Here is an 8,693-nt window from a genome sequence, read left to right on the forward strand (position 1 = left end):
AAATAAAATATTTTACAAAAAGAACGGCCACTTGACCATATTGCTAAAGAATGCACTATCCGCTGCCTTAGATTAGAACTACTTGCAGGCTATTTTGCTGTTTAGGGTGCAGGTTTTAGATGTTAATAAAACAGTGATTGTAAGCTGGTCAACTAACAAGCTAAATTGAAAAAATAATAAAATAAAATATTTTACAAAAAGAACGGCCACTTGACCATATTGCTAAAGAATGCACTATCCGCTGCCTTAGATTAGAACTACTTGCAGGCTATTTTGCTGTTTAGGGTGCAGGTTTTAGATGTTAATAAAACAGTGATTGTAAGCTGGTCAACTAACAAGCTAAATTGCCAGTGACCATATCTGCCTTCTTTGATAACCATAAGCAAAACATAGCTTCTAACACTTCAACATGTAGGCAACCCTTTCTGTGTATCAAGTACCAATCTTTATTAACTTACTTATTTTTAATTGATTAATTAACTAACTTTCATGTGTGAGTGTTTTGAGTGCATGAATGTTAAGTGCACCCATGCATATAATGCCATCAGGGACCAGAGGAGGGCATTGGATTCCCTGGAATTCTTGTTACAGACAGTTGTTAGCCACCATGTGGGTGTTGGGAACTGAACTCTGGTCCTCTGTAAGAACAGCCAGTTCTCTTAACCATAGAGCCATCTCTCCAGCCCCAACTTATTTAATTATTGCTACATCTTTATTAACTCCATGATCTTGGGTTTTAATTACTTATGGGAACATGGAGGCACAAAGAAGATAATAGTCCATACAAGGAGGTGAAGAACTGGGTTGCTAATCCAGGCAATATGGTGCCACGATGCAGGGGATGGCCATGGTGCTCTTCTGTGGGCTACGGAGAGTTGGCCTAAAGACAGGTATTGGGCCCACACATTGTGTTTAGCGTTGAGCCTTTGATTTATGGTAACTCTAGTAGACAGCACATGGGGAAAGTATGGGAGAAAAGCAGCAGAAAAGAGAGCAGCCAGGTGTTGGGTGCCCTGGACCAAGGTGCTCATGCGTTTCACCTTAGAGCAGTAAAAATCTCAAAAGTTCTCATCTGCTCAGAGAGCTACCAATTAAAATTTAAGATCCGCTTCCTGTTTAATAATTTTGGTGTCCCACCGCGTTCCTAGTTTCTATGATTTGGGTTTTATATGTGTGTTTACAAACAAATATAAATTCTTCTGCTATGCACATTTCTCCTCATGACTGAAAGGTAAACATCTCCATGAGGATGGAGGCTCACTGCATCCAGTGAGCTTATTTGCCTTTACTCCCTATAATGGCACGTTTTGGGAAGCAGTAATGATTAAGCTGACTTTGGAAGGACAGTCCTGATAGTATGTTCTCCTTCAGAAAGAGGTAAAGGTATTTATTTCTTCATTTCAATTAATACTTATGTAGTATCTACTGTGTGCCAGGTACTGTGCCTGGGTAAAATAAGTACATTTCATATTTTTGGTTATTGTATGCGTGTGTGTGTGCATGCACAGAAGTCAGAGGAAGACACTGATTATTCTATCATGGTCTACCTTGTTCTCTTGAGACAGGAACCCTCACTGAACCTGGAGTTTGGCTAACGGTCAGGAAGCCCCAGTGATCCTCCCGTGTCTATCCCCCACAGCACTGGAAATACAGGCATGTGGGCTCATATGCCTGAATGTTTATAAGAGTGCTGTGATCCAAGCTCAGGTCCTCATTCTTCAACAGCATGTATGCCTACTCACTGAGCTGTCTTCTCAGCAACCCCGACTCCTTTTTTGAGATAGAGTCTTGCTATGTAGCCCTGGCTGGGATTTGCGATACAGACAGGGTTGGCCTTGATCTTGCAGTGGCCCTCTCCTTCCTCCTGACTGCTGAGATTATAGGCATACATCACATACCTGGCTTATATTTCATTTTGATGAACAGCAAGCTGTGGGTGGAGGCTTTTGGCAATATTGTGTTAAGATGGATTGTGACCCTGAGCCATTAAGAAAGTACCAGGGAGTGGGCAAGTTGATAACAATGTAGACTGCATGCCTGCTGTTTATGTTGCAACCACAAAAATATAAAAGCCTCATCCTGGGCTGGAGAGATGGTTCAGTGGTTAAGAACACTGATTGTTCTTGCAGAAGACCAGGGTTTGAATCCCGGCACCCACACGGCAGCTAACAACTGTCTGTAATTCCAGTTCCAGGGGATCTGAGAGTCTCTTCCGTCCTCTGCAGGCATTGCATGACATGGGTGCATTTACCTATGGTGCAAGCATAACATAAAATACACATAAAATAAAAATAATAAAATATTTTTAAAAAGCCCCATCCTGTGTCATGTACAATTAGACTCTCATTATATTTATAAAATGCCTTGAAGACATTATTTTGGAATTTTCTCTATTATACTAAACTATACTATATTCTATTATATATGTATGTATAGTAATATATTATTCACATATATGAGTTTTGTCATATTCTGTCTTACCTATAACTATAACCAATGCTTCTTTTAAAAGGAAAATTATTATTTTTGGATACATAATAAATACATTGTCCCTTCACTTTATAAGTTCAGAGTTTCAAATAGATAATACTAAGACGAAAGAAGGGACAAGGTGGCCACCATACAAATCACAGATCCACAATTTGAATAAACTATTTTGTATTTCCAGAAGTGTTCCTTATCTCATTTAATCAGCAAGTGTGTTAGTAATTTTTGCACTGGTTTCTGAAAGATGAGAAAGAACTCACTAATAATGGTTCCATTATATTGGGGAAAGAGGAAATATACCACTAAATCATTCAGTTCTTTAAATCTGTTTTTTTCTTTACCTCTGTACTATCATGCTCTTTATTTATGATGGCTGCTCTAAAATATTAACTTTTAAAAATTCATTGCACACTTGAGTATAGCATGTGATCTGTCAAATTATAGCATCCTGAATGTTTGTAAGTTTGGGGCAATACCTAATGAGTCTATCAAAATTCCCTGAAGAGAAAGAAAAATTAGAATAATTGTTCTTCCTTTTGCTTGTGTTTACAGAGCACAGATCAGTTTGTTAAGAACAAACACAGTAAGATGAGCCATTAGGAGGCTGGGGCACTGTGGGTAGCTGAGTTCTAGGCTAGCGGAAGTGCGTCCAGCCCAGCTGTCAGTCACCAGGAGGAGTCTCAGTGTCTGAGAATTTGTATGAACAGTCAGCTGAAAACATTGACAGTGTTCCATTAGTATTGAATTATGGAAGTAATTTCATTAATTTCTTCTCCTCCGTCAGTACATAGTAGTGTAAGTTACTCAAGCAAATTTCAAAAGAACCATTGCATTTTAACCTTTTAGTCTTTTACTTCGTAGCCAGGAAGATAGAAAAAAAAATAAATTAACAAAGCATTTCTTTGAAAAAAAAAACTGACTGGAGATAAGGAATGGACATAATTTTTCCTGTTTTTAATTTAATAGCAGGTTTATAGTTTTATGCAAAATCATTCACATTACATTTGACCCTCTGGGAACTGCTTTTTTTTCTGTGGATATAATTTTGAGTCTTTAATAATCTGTTGTTAAATCCAGTCTGAGTTTGATTAATGAATTGTGATGAACCAGCACATTAATTTGCAGGTTTGGTCTAATGCCCTGAAAGGCTGCTTTGTTGCAGATGTTCTCAGTGCTGGAGTCCTTGGGCAGAGCCATTGGATGGCACTGTGTCCCAAATAATGGGCAAGCTACATCTTTGCATGAACATAGCTCCAGCACAGAGCAATGTCCTCAAAGGAGAAAATCCCAGGTTAGCCTAATGCCCTGAGATGGAATCCCTGGGGCAGGGTATATGTGTGGGGTCTATCTTGGGATGGAGTTCAAGGGAGTCTGTACATTTGAGTGACAAAAAAAAATCTATTTTGATTAACCTTAAACTAAAATTTAACATTCTGTCCCATTTTCAATGTAGTTCCCAGACAACAAAAATTATTCATCACATCCACGACTGTCTTCTCTGGAAATCACAGGTATTTTCATAACACAGCTCATAACCTCTCCACATTAGTTAATACTTCTCATGACCTCAAAACCACACTAATCATTAGGACAGCTGCCCAGCTTGTTATTCAATGTAATAAATATGTCACTAATTAGAAAAAGAGTATGATTGGTTTCAGTAGTAGATATCTAAAGACATCATTTTGAGAAGGGTCATCGGCTCCACATGATGAGGAATTCCTCTGTACAAACTGCTGTCTTCCAGCTTTGTTCCTTTGCAGGCTGACAATTTACATATTTCTCAGGGTCTGTTCGAACATGTTGCCAATGTGGCCAGCTGACAGTAATGATGGAGTTGCGTTCATATGCTCCACCTGCCTCCCCTGACCTGCTGGAAGATCTGAGCTTTGTCACATTCACTGACATTTTCCAAGTGCATACTATTTTATTTGACACACAGGAGGCACTTGGAACATAATGAACACGTGGTGTCTTTAGGAGGAAATTAATTATTTTTTTCTTCCTTTGAATGAATCTGGGTTTTAAAAATCATTTTTTAAAAAATGAAATAAAATATGGTATCTGCATTTTAAAGCTTTTATTGTCTCATAAAAGGCCTTTACAAGGCATTAGAAATGTTTATAGGAACTGATACTAACCAGTTTATTGTCCAGCAGCTCAGTTTATCAGGGTGCTGTAAACTCTCATAACTGATTTATTTCTAAGCGCTGTTGTAATTAAACAGAGAGAACTGGGATTTTCCAAATGCAAACAGAACTATAGAGAGATGGAAAAATGAGACGAAGGGAAAAGATTAGCATGTGGACAGGAGCATGTGCATGTGCTTGTGCGCGTTGCTGTATGCAGAAAGATCTAACCTGCATGAGTCTTTAGGGCTGCAAGTTGCCTTAGAGATTATTTTTCAATTTAATTTAACAAGTATTGAAACTGAAGCACAAAGAGGTTAAATGACCAGTGACCTCCTAATTGCTAAATCCAATAAACCCTTCTCAGACCTTATCTTACTTGACCACACGATTGCATTTCACGTTGTTTACCGCTTCCTTGTTCTCAGAGCCTGTGGAACAGCTCCTTCTGCCACTCACGATGCCGTCCGATGCTGTCTCCTGCTTTTTCCCACCCTGCCCTGCCCTCTTTCCCGACATAGCGGTCTTTTACGCATCTCTGAGCCCTGCCTCTCAAAGACAGCCTTGTTCTGTTCAGCATTTCTCAATTTTTAAGTGATTGCTCCTTTAAATAGTTTTTAAAAGACATTTCTCCCTTTTATTTTACCCTGCTCTCCTTCTTGTCCCATTTTCTGATGGAATCTTAATACCATGGACATAGTGCATATCTGTTTATGTGTTGTGACCTATTGGAAAAGCAAACCACTACAATATCTAAGTCTTTTTCACCTTCATGAAATGCTTTCTTTTTAGTAGAACTCAGATACCACCAGATTTTCCTATCCTGTGGATTCAAATAAGGATTCCAATTTCAAACTTTTTTTTTTTTTTTGTCTTTTTGAGACATGGTCTCCCTGTAGCCCCTGTTGGCCTGGAGCTCCCTATGTAGACCAGGCTGACCTCAGTCTCACAGAGATCTGTCTGCTTCTGCCTCCTGAGTGCTGGGATTAAAGGTGTATGCCACCACTCTTGGGTTACATCAACTTTTAAACATCATTATAACTTGTCACTTTTTATGTTTGATAGTAATGTTTACACATATATAATTTTTTCTATTCATTTACTGTGTCCTTATATTCAACTACGTGTTGTCTTACTTAGGCAACAAATCATTGAACTATTTTTTATCAACTTTGACAAACTTTGACCTTCCTTTTAAGTAGTCAATACTTAATGTCAGTACTGATATGCTTGGAATTATATATGTGTGTGTGTATATAAAGTCATCAAAGTTTTGTTCAGATACTATTGTCATTTTGCCTTGAATACTCTATAATCATGCATCCCTTCTCAGCTCCTCTTAAACATTCTTTACCTGCTTCAGTTTTTCTCCATAGCACTTACTTACCATATGCTATTTTATCCTGAGCCCTTAAAACATTACCTGGCTCATACTGGTACTAGATAAATATTCGATGGACTGAACTAAAGGGAGGACGCAGGTTGTTGAATTTATTTATTTATCTATTTTTGTGTGTGGTGTGTGGTGGTGGTAGTGGTGGTGTGTGTGTCTGGTACATGCATGTAAGTGTGTGGGTGCATTCCCATGTGTGGGCATGTGGAGGCTACAGCAAGACATTGCTTTACTGTTCTGTTTGTTATTGTCTTGAGACAGGTTCTCTCTTACTGAACCAAAAGCTTGCCATCTTGGCTAGACTGGGTGATCAGTCAACTTTTGGGATCTACCTGTCTCTGCCTCCCATCACTGGGGTTACAGGCATGTATAACCGTGCCTAGATTTTTTTTTTTTAAGTGTGGGTGCTGGGGACTCGAACTCAGATCCTCTTACTTATAGAGCAAGCACTCTTACCCATTAAGCCATCTTCCCAACCCCATTGGAAGTATACTTTTTGGACAAAGTATTCATCATTTATTTAAATCTAATGTAAATTATTAGTTTTATCCCTTCCTAGGTTGTGTCTAGATTTATGGCCATTCCTGGATTTAGTATTAACTCCATTTTTTCCAGCCTGGCTGTTAGTATTGTTGTCTTGTGTTTGTGAGTGTAAAGGTACTTTAAATGTTACAAAATGTTACTGTTGCTGGGTAACAAGAGCATTTACATTTATGCTCACCTTTACCTTTCTACCACTCTTCCTTCTTGCTTGTGTTTTTGTCTTTCTGTCTGGGATCATTTTTCTCCTGTTTAAAGTAGTCCCTTCAGGCAGAATTGGCGGTGGCTAATGGGCTGTGCATTGTTGGTTGGGCAGCTCGGTTGGTCCAGGTGACTGGCAGGGAACGCGGCTGACAGAAGATAACCCAGCTGTGCTACCTGCGGCCTGCCATTTCAAGGCCTCCCTTGGACCTGCGCCTTAGTTTTGCCCTGCACCTTATCTCACTATGGGGAATCACTTGACTGACATGGCGCCGACTCACTCCCTTTTGCTCCACTTCCAAGTTCTGCACGTTGTGGTCACTGGGCTGGATTCAGCTGGGAAGACCTCTCTGCCTCAAGTTCAAGGAATTTGTCCAGTGTGACCCACCAAGGGCTTTAACACTGGATCTGGGTGCCCTTGTGGGGGGTCCCATGGAATCACTTTTCAAGTGTGGGATGTTGCAGGTCAGGAGGCGTCCCTATACCCGCAGGACAGACGGTCTGGTGGTCGTGGTGGACTCCACAGAGACTGCGCGGCTACAGGAGGCCAAGGTGGAGCTCCACCGGATCAGCAGGGCCTCGGACAACTAGGGGGTGCCGGTGCTGGTGCTCACGACCAACTTGGGGCACTGAGCGGAGCCGAGGTGGAGAAGAGGCGTTGCCACGCTCACCCATGTGCAGGGCTGCAGTCATATGGACGGGCTGGGCCTGCAGCCAGGCCTGGAGCTCCTGTGTGAGATGATCTTCAAGAGGAAGAAGGCTGCTCTGGTAGGCAAGAGGAGATGGTGACCCGAGGCCGCCCCTCCCTTCCTACTAGCGATCAGTACATGTGGTCAGGCAGTGCCTGTGACCTTTCAGCCTGGGTGCTGGACCTGTCCATCTCAAAGGACTGAGAAGCATGGGGGTCCTGTTTTGGTGACACAGTGTGGGAGGATGGGAGAAGAAGTGCCTTTCAATGCTTCATCTTCACCTCTAGAGTTGTAGGGACTGTAGGACTTCAGACTTAAATGTAAAGCTGACTCTACCTCCACCCTGGCTCTCTGTTTCCTTCCGTTTTATTTGGATGTGTGTTTTTGCGGGAGGGGTGTATAGGAAGTTGCTCAGATAATGTATTTGGAATGAATGAGAACCATCTCTCCACATTTGGGGGTTTCCTCAGCTGTTCTAGGAACTCAGTCATAGTAATCTTTACTTCTGCATCTGTGTGGAAATGTCAAGAATCCTTCCGCACATTCGTAGATCCACAGCCCTTTTTAATAAGCCGTGTGTGTCCTTTGTATTAACTATTTTTAGTATTTGCCTGTAAGTTATTAAGGTTGAATGATTCTGGCTCTTAAAAAAAAAAAAAGTCCCTAGGCCAGGCATGGTGGTTCATGCCTTTAATCCTGCTTCCAGAGGGAGGCAGAATCAGGTGGATCTCATCAAGGCCAGCTTTGTTTACATAGTGAGTTCCAGGCCAGCTAGGGCTACAGAGAGACCATGTCTTAAAAAGAAGAAAAAAAAAGAAGTCCCTTCAATGTTTCTTTTATCATTTTGAAAATATTATGTAGCCCTGTAGCCTTGGCTAGCCTGGGACTTGCTATGTAGACCAGGCTGCCTTGAACTCACAGAGATTTACCTGCCTCTACCTCGCCAGTACTGGAAACAAATATTTTTTTAATCTTTCTAAATTGAAGAATATTTTCACTGGCTATAGACTACTACATTGCCAACAAATTCTTTCAGTATTTTAAAATGTCATTTTATTTTGTTTTCTGGCTTCTGTGGTTTAATTGAGAACTTAACTGAAGTTCCTTTGAAGGTAAGATGTTCTTTGATTTGCTGACCTTGTGGTTCCAGTTTTATATTTAATATTTTATTTGTTTTTATTTTATGTATGTGAGTGTATTGCCTGCATGCATGTACGTGCACCTGTGTCATGTATTGCCCAAGGTCAGAAAAAA

The 8,693-nt window shown here is 40.6% G+C and overlaps 1 pseudogene; it reads left to right on the top strand.

The window, feature by feature from the left end:
* Nucleotides 1–6,995: 6,995 nt before the first annotated feature.
* Nucleotides 6,996–7,539, top strand: LOC103734660 (annotated as a pseudogene).
* The last annotated feature ends 1,154 nt before the right edge of the window (nucleotides 7,540–8,693 follow it).

This window comes from Nannospalax galili, unplaced genomic scaffold (genome assembly GCF_000622305.1).
Source record: "Nannospalax galili isolate Female #2095 unplaced genomic scaffold, S.galili_v1.0 scaffold255, whole genome shotgun sequence".
Classification (NCBI taxonomy): domain Eukaryota; kingdom Metazoa; phylum Chordata; class Mammalia; order Rodentia; family Spalacidae; genus Nannospalax; species Nannospalax galili.